We start from the raw sequence: 9066 nt of genomic DNA on the forward strand, positions 1-9066 counted from the left end.
AGAGAGAGAGAGAGAGAGAGAGAGAGAGGAGAGAGTAGATAGTTCAACTTCCGTACGAATATAGGAGTAGATTGGATGAACATGGTAATCTATTTTAATAGAATGAAAATCACAACGTTTTACAATAAACATGTAATTTAATACGACACGTGTGACTATGTGGTCCTGTGCTGTGATACCCGATTTCGGATCGGAAGATTCTGGGTTTGAGCCTCGTTAAGCAAATAGTTGAGTCCTTGGGAAAGAATCTTTACTAACATTCTCTCACCGAACTCAGGTGTATAATGTGTTCCTTGCTATTAGAGTGTCGTCTGTTTCTGTATATATTGTAATATCCACTAACTGGCGTCATGTCTCATCCTATTTGTTTACTGAGCCTGATGACTGGGGACGTTTTCTAAAGCGCCTGTGCACGTTTACTGTATATTGCAACATAAAAAAGACCAAGTTGTTGTTATTTTTATATAATTGATGTAAACAATAATATAACTATGTTTATTATCATGCGTAATTTTTTTTACTTTCTCCCATTCATGTACGACTCACAGCATGTAAGTATCAATCATTTATAGTCTTTCATTTAGTTTACGCTTAATGGCATCGACATTATTATCTATAGTTATCCCAGAATTCAAAACCCAATATCCATATCCATACTGTTATATTTATTCTTATCTATATCAATTATTTCGTTTCCTTGAAAACTTATAATACTGTTGCAATCAACAATATCAATACCAACACGGTTACCATCATCAATACTAATATCTACACTATTGCCATCAATACCAATATTAGCCTTCTTGCCATCATCGATATCAATATCAACACAGTTGCCATCATCAATACCAATATCAATACAGTTTCCAGAAAAGTAGGACCAGTAAAATACAGAGGATCCTTAGATAGATGTCACATGCTCACAATATCAAAATGTGGTCAGTTAAGAGCGATAGAGATATATAGAAAGAGAGAGAGAGATAGAGAGAGAGAGAGAGAGAGAGAGAGAGAGAGAGAGAGAAGAGAGAGAGGGGAGAGAGAGAGAGAGAGACGAGGGGGGATGGCTGAACTTTCGTAAGTGAACACACCTAAGGAATATAGGAGTAGCTGTGATGAATATATTAATCTATTTTAATAGAATGAGAATCACAACGGTTTTAAAACAATTGAACATGTAATCTTATACGATTTGTGCGACTATGTGTGCTTTTGATATAACACTCGTTTTCGGATCGGAACGTTCTGGGTTCGAGTCTTGTTCAGCAATTAGTTGAGTCCTTGGAATTGAATATTTACTCACATTTTCTCACCATACTCAGGTGTATAATGTGTTCCTTGCTATTAAGAGTGTCGTCTGTTTCTGAATATATTGTAATATCCACTAACTGGCGTCATGTCTCATCCTATTTGTTTACTGAGCCTGATGACTGGGGACGTTTTCTAAAGCGCCTGTGCACGTTTACTGTATATTGCAACATAAAAAAGACCAAGTTGTTGTTATTTTTATATAATTGATGTAAACAATAATATAACTATGTTTACTGTCAGACGTAATTTTGTTTTACTTTCTCCCATTAGTGTACGACTAACAGACTGTAAGTATCAATCATTTATAGTCTTTCATTTAGTTTACGCTCAATGGCACCGACACTATTATCTATAGTTATCCCAGAATTCAAAACCCAATATCCATATCCATACTGTTATATTTATTCTTATCTATATCAATTATTTCGTTCCCTTGAAAACTTATAACACTCTGGCAATCAACAATATCAATACCAACACGGTTACCATCATCAATACTAATATCTACACTATTGCCATCAATACCAATATTAGCCTTCTTGCCATCATCGATATCAATATCAACACAGTTGCCATCATCAATACCAATATCAATACAGTTGCCAGACAAGTAGGACCAATAAAATAAAGAGGATCCTTAGATAGATGTCACATGCTCACAATATCAAAAGGTTGTCAGCAAAGAGCGATAGAGATATATAAAAAGAGAGAGAGAGGAGAGAGAGAGAGAGAGAGAGAGAGAGAGAGAGAGAGAGAGAGAGAGAGAGAGAGAGTGGATAGCTCAACTTCCGTACGAATATAGGAGTATATTGGATGAACATGGTAATCTATTTTAATAGAATGAGAATCACAAAGGTTTTACAACAAGTATGTAATTTAATACGACATGTGTGACTATGTGGTCCTGTCCTGTGATACTCATTTTCGTATCGGAAGATTCTGGGTTCGAGCCTCGTTCAGTAAATAGTTGAGTCCTTGGGAAAGAATCTGTACTAACATTCTCTCACCGAACTCAGGTGTATAATGAGTTCCTTGCCATTAAGAGCGACATCTGTTTCTGAATATATTGTAATATCCCCTAACTGGCGTCATTTCTCATCCTACTTGTTTACTGAGGCTGATGACTGGGGACGTTTTCTAAAGCGCCTGTGCACGTTTACTGTATATTGCAACATAAAAAAGACCAAGTTGTTGTTATTTTTATATAATTGATGTAAACAATAATATAACTATGTTTATTATCAGGCGTAATTTTTTTTTACTTTCTCCAATTCATGTACGACTCACAGAGAGTAAGTATCAATCATTTATAGTCTTTCATTTAGTTTACGCTTAATGGCATCGACATTATTATCTATAGTTATCCCAGAATTAAAAACCCAATATCCATATCCATACTGTTATATTTATTCTTATCTATATCAATTATTTCGTTCCCTTGAAAACTTATAACACTGTTGCAATCAACAATATCAATACCAACACGGTGCCATCATCAATACTAATATCTACACTATTGCCATCAATACCAATATTAGCATTCTTGCCATCATCTATGTCAACATCAACACAGTTGCCATCATCAATACCAATATCAATACAGTTGCCAGACAAGTAGGACCAGTAAAATACAGAGGATCCTTAGATAGATGTCGCATGCTCACAATATAAAAATGTTGTCAGTAAAGAGCGGTAGAGATATATAGAAAGAGAGAGAGAGAGAGAGAGAGAGAGAGAGAGAGAAAGAGAGAGAGAGAGAGAGAGAGAGAGAGAGAGGATGGCTCAACTCCCGTAAGTGAACACAACAAAGGAAAATAGGAGTAGCTGGGATGAAGATGTTAATCTATTTGAATAGTGTGAGAATCGCAATGATTTCAAAACAATTAAACATGTAATTTAATACGATTTGTGGTCTTTTGGTATGATACTCTTTTTCGGATCGGAAGGATCTGGCTTCGAGTCCTGTTCAGCAAATAGTTGAGTCCTTGGGAAATAATTTTTACTCACATTCTCTCACCAAACTCAATTGTAAATTGAGTACCTGGCCGTTAACAGCGTCGTCTGTAAGTGAAAATATTGTAATATCTCCTAACTGGCGTCATGTCTCGTCCTACTTGCTAAGAGAAGCTGATGACTGGGGACACATTCTGTATATTGCGCTTTACAAAAAAAAACAGTTCTTGTGTCTTTATACTTGATTAAAAAATAATAAATTAACTATATTTATTGACATAAGTAAAATTTAATTTCATTGTTACTTTCTCCCATCCATGTGTGATTAACAGCCTGTAAGTATCAATCATTTACAGTCTTTCATTTATTTTATGCTCAATGGTACCGACACTATTGTCTATAGTTATCCCAGAATTCAAAACACAATATCAATAGTCATACTGTTATTTTTATTCTTGTCTACATCAATTATTTCGTTTTCATCAAAAACAATACACTGTTGCAATCAACAATACCAATACCAAGACGTTTACCACCATCAATATTAATATGAACACTGTTGCCATCAATACCAATATCAGAATTCTTGCCATCATCAATACCAATATCAACAGGGTTGGCATCATCAATACCAATATCATCAAGGTTGCCATCATCAATACCAATATCAACACAGTTGCCATCATCAATAGCAATATCAACACAGTTGCCATCATCAATAGCAATATCACACAGTTGTCATCATCAATACCAATATCAACACAGTTGCCAGACAAGTAGGACCTGTAAAATAAAAAAGAGGAATCTTAGATAGATTTCTCATGGCTATCATTATCAAAATGTGGTAAGCGAAGAGCCATAGAGATAGATAGACAGAGAGAGAGAGAGAGAGAGAGAGAGAGAGAGAGAGAGAGAGTGGATGGCTCAACTCCTGGAGTAGCTGGGATGAAGATGTTCATCTATTTTAATAGAGTGAGAATCACAACGGTTTTAAAACAATTAAACATGTAATTTAATGCCACTCCTGCGGCTATGTGGTCTTTATGTATGACACTTTTCTTCGGATCGGAAGGTTCTTGGTTCGAGTCTTGTTCAGCAAGTAGTTTAGTCCTTGGTATAGAATATTTACTCACATTCTCTCACCAAACTCAGATGTGAAATGAGTTCCTGACCGTTAACAGCGCCGTCTGTGTCTGAAAATATTGTAATATCCCTTAATGGCGTCATGTCTGGTCCTACTTGTTAGGTGAAGCTGGTGTCTGGAGGTATATTCTAAAGCGCTTTGTGCAGGTATAATGTAAACTGCGCTATACAAAAGGTCAAATTGTTGGGTTTTTTAAATCGGTTCAAAAAGTGATAATTTAACTACATTTACTGAAAGGCGTAATCTTTTCTTTTTCGGTTACTTTCTCCCATCCATGTGTGACTAACAGGGGGTAAGTATCATTCAATTATAGTACTTCATTTATTTTTAGCTTAATGGCAACGAAATTATTAATACCTGCATTATCAACAGAGTTGTTGATATCAATACCTGTATCATCACTATTAATATCAACCCATTTTGAATATCAATACACGCATAATTAATACCAATATCAAAACTGTTGACATCATCACTACCTATATCAACACAATAATAATAATAGTAATAATAATAATAATAATAATAATAATATAATAATAATAATAATAATAATAATAATAATAATAATAATAATAATAATAATAATAATAATAATAATAATAATAATAATAATAATAATATAATAATAGTAATAGTAATAGTAATATATAATAATAATAATAATAATAATAATAATAATAATAATAATAATAATAAATAATAGTAATAATAATAGTAATAATAATAATAATAATAATAATAATAATAGTAATAACAATAATAATAATAATAATAATAATAATAATAATAATAATAATAATAAATAATAATAATAATAATAATAATAATAAATAATAATAATAATAATAATAATAATAATAATAATAATAATAATATATAATAATAATAATAAAAATAATAATAATAATAATAAATAATAATAATAATAATAATAATAATAGTAATAATAATCTATTTCTCTTTCTCTCCCCCCCCCCTCTCTCTCTCTCTTTCTCTCTCTTTCTTTCAATCATCAGAAGTAAAATCAAGTAAGCGTCATTTTTATTTCGAAGTTCAAATCTTTCTTGAATTCATACAAAATGTAACCCGCAGTGTCAAAATTTGAAAATTAAAAACTTTTAAAAAGTTAAAATGGTCAGAAGTGCAAAATGTTAATTACCCTTAATGTATGATTATGCAGACTATGATTATCTACGTAATAAGACACGACACGGATACACACTAAAGTACGTGTGTGAGAGTTCTGGTCCTTGGATGCCGGTACTGGAATGTAATAAATACACTCAATCACCAATAGTCGTTCACCGATTACAGTTTAGTTTCCTGTTCACTCGGTCTTCATTTATTACTATTATATTAACTGTTAATTTTAAAATAATACTCATTCTCTTCAATAAATCGTAACAGTCACTCAAAGTACTATAATATTGCCTTTTCTATTAATTTGACAGTTTTGAACCTGTATTGTATTTTCGGGCTGAGGGCCAGCCCTATTTTGGGAGGTTTATCTCCGATGTTGCGAAATATTCAATTTTGATCAAAAACTGTATTATAACCTCCCATATTTGCCGTTTACTATAAAGGCCTTTTTTAAAATGTTAATATAATAAATGTCACAATATTATAACAAATCTTAACGGAAGAGGAGTTTAGCAGGCGATTTTTAGTTTGCAATATAATTTTTAAATGTCAATAATAATTCCATTGCTGCGAATCTCTCCCCGGTGTTTGCATTATCTAAATAAAGAGTATCTAGTTTAATACACATTCAGTTTGGTGCACGGATACAATTATTAGAAAAGGTGAAGGTCAGAAGTCATCAATTTTTCGATAAATGACTGCCTACCTCGACCTTCGATTTGAATTGTTTAAGGCATTGATACAAATACGTCCAGGGAGGCCTTTAATGAATTTAGCATGTATCATTTATTCCTATATAAGAATACACTAAAGGGGTTTTATCATGATTATTGAGCAACATTTTGTTTATTTTTATGACGAGTTACAATGTGTACAAGGAATCTGATTAGTCCGTGTTAAATAAACTGGGCGGCCTGCGGGAATGTGTTGTGAATTCCCGGGTTTGAGAGTTATTTGTTGAGACTAGGGGTCATTTAAATCGGTCGATATTTACAGGAAAAGTTTTTTAAATACGTGAATTTCCTGGAGTACGGTAGTTAACTGGTCAAAACGAGTTTTTTCTTTATCATAATTCATATTTTTTATTCTAATCACTGGACTAATGCTAAGTATTTATAACGTCCTTTTTATCTTCTTATATTAATCAGATGCAAAATGAAGTTGGACACCGTGAAACATCATTCAATTCCTGACAGGGTTGTGACATGTTTGATTAGTGTTGTCCTGATAATAAACCTGATTTGAAATGTTCTGACGTTTGTTTATGTTTCCTCTTTGTTTTTAATTTTAAAAAAGTCATTATTACTATTATTATTTTATTGGGGGGGGGGGGGGGGTTGGGGGGCGGGGGGGGGGGGGGGGGTTAAGGAAGGGGTGAGGGTGGAGGGGTTCAATTTTAATGTCCCCTCTACATTGTTTTCCGGGTGCAAAATTTGTGAATTACTATTAGTTATATCTATATATACATAATTATATAATATTCGATCACCCATATATATATATATATATATATATATATATATATATATATATATATATATATATATATATATACACACATATATGAGGTGGTTTTTTGCGAATTTGTTAGCACACAGGGATATGACAACCACCACTTTATTGAGAATAACAGATATTGTGTGTCAAAGAGACACATATATACATGCCATATCTCTGGACACTTATAACTATATAACGCCCCAGGGGAGGCGACATCATACCCGACCCAACAGAAAGAACACCTGGCTTTCTCTGCAATAGCCGACAATGCTGGGTCACCTCCAACCGCATTTTGACAGGACATGGCAGAACTGCAGTTAACATGCATATATGGAACCTGAGAGAATCAGATGCATGCCGTCATTGCCAAGGAGGCCCTGAGACAATGGACCACATCGTCATCCACTGCCCAGTGACAAGCATATCAGGAGGCTACGAGACAGCCTATAAGGCAGGAAAAGAATTTGAAGAATGGATTAAAAGATTCAAAATCGAGGTGTGGCCATTCGATACTACTACTATATAATGGGGTTCCCGATAATTTAGTTGGTAGCGCACTCGCTTGTTGAAGCCGTGTGTTCCACGGGGAATGACAAGGACAAAATGATGAATGATGATGTCACAAAGGATGGAGGAATAAGATGGGCTCTGCCATGGAAACCTCAAGGAGGAAGAGACAAGGGGAGGCCAAGAAATAGTTGACGAAGAAGCACAGCGGAGGAGGCAATGATAGGCGGTTACACATCATTGAAGCAGATGGAGAAGACAGCCCAAGGAAAAGTCTATGTGGTCTTGTGGCACGTATCACACCCGCTTTCGAGTCGGAAGGTCTTGGGTTCGAGCCTCGCTCGACGCATAGTTGAGTCCTTGGAAAAGACTCTTTACTCACATTCTCTCACCGTAATCAGGTATAAAATGAGTACCTGGCCGTTAACAGCGTTGTCTATGTAGGAAAAAAATTGTAATATCACAAAACAGGCGTCATGTTTCGTTCTACATGTTACTTGTTGCTGTTGGCCAGGGACCTCTTGTAAAGCGCTTTGAGCACGTTTACTGGATGTTTTGGGGTGTGTCTTTTTTACGAAACCCGCCGAAACCCGCCGAAACCCTGCGAAACCCGCCGAAACCCGCCGAAACCCGCCGAAACCCGACGAAACCCGACGAATCCCGACAAAGTTATGGGAAGTAGGTGGCACTGGGGAGTGAACCCAGAACTCAGGGAAGTGTACACCATTGGGGAGTGAACCTGGGACTGGGTTTCGGCGGGTTTCGTAAAAAAGAACCAGTGCTTTTTTACGAAACACGCCGAAACCCGCCGAAACCCGGCGAAATCCGACAATATCCAGCAAAGTTATGGGAAGTAGACAACTGTGGGGAGTGAACCCGAGACTCAGGGAAGTGTACACCAGTCGGGAGTGAACCTGAGACTAAGGTTATCGGCCGGTTTCGGCGGGTTTCGTAAAAAAGAATTAGTGCTTTATTACGAAACCCGCCGAAACCCGCCGAAACCCGACAATATCCGGCAAAGTTATGGGAGTTTGGCAACAGTGGTCCTGGGAGTCAGGGAATTGCACACCAGTGGGGAGTTAACCTGGGACTGTGTAAAAAGGATATCAGTGGGAAATAAACCTGGGACTAAAGGGAGATGGATACCATTGAAAGTTGAAGCCGGATATGGGAGTTGAGTACCAGAGGAGAATGAACCTGACACTATAGGAGATGGGCGCCAGTGTGGAGTGAACCTGTGACTCAGGGAAGTGCACACCAATTGGGAGTTAACCTTGGATTGTGGGAGATGGATAACTGTGGGTATCCGAGCCGAAATATAGGAGTTGGGTACCAGAGGAGAATGAACCTGACACTATAGAAGGTGGGCGCCAGTGGGGAGTGAACCTGGGATTCAGGGAATTGCACACCAGTGGGGATTTAACCTGGGAATATGTAAAAAGGATATCAGTGGGAAATAAACCTGGGACTAGAGGGAGATGGATACCATTGAAAGTTGAAGCCGGATAAGA

The 9066-nt window shown here is 35.9% G+C and overlaps 1 long non-coding RNA gene across 1 annotated transcript in view; it reads left to right on the forward strand.

Moving 5' to 3' along the window:
• Positions 1 to 6800, forward strand: part of LOC144960648 (uncharacterized) — a 27673-nt gene extending 20873 nt beyond the window's left edge. Inside the window, exon 4 of the long non-coding RNA XR_013642901.1 lies at positions 6697 to 6800. This is a non-coding gene — a long non-coding RNA (uncharacterized LOC144960648). The remainder of the gene's footprint in view (positions 1 to 6696) is intronic.
• The last annotated feature ends 2266 nt before the right edge of the window (positions 6801 to 9066 follow it).

Source organism: Berghia stephanieae, chromosome 15 (assembly GCF_034508935.2).
Source record: "Berghia stephanieae isolate SIO BIC M18660-M18661 chromosome 15, UCSD_Bste_1.3, whole genome shotgun sequence".
Classification (NCBI taxonomy): domain Eukaryota; kingdom Metazoa; phylum Mollusca; class Gastropoda; order Nudibranchia; family Aeolidiidae; genus Berghia; species Berghia stephanieae.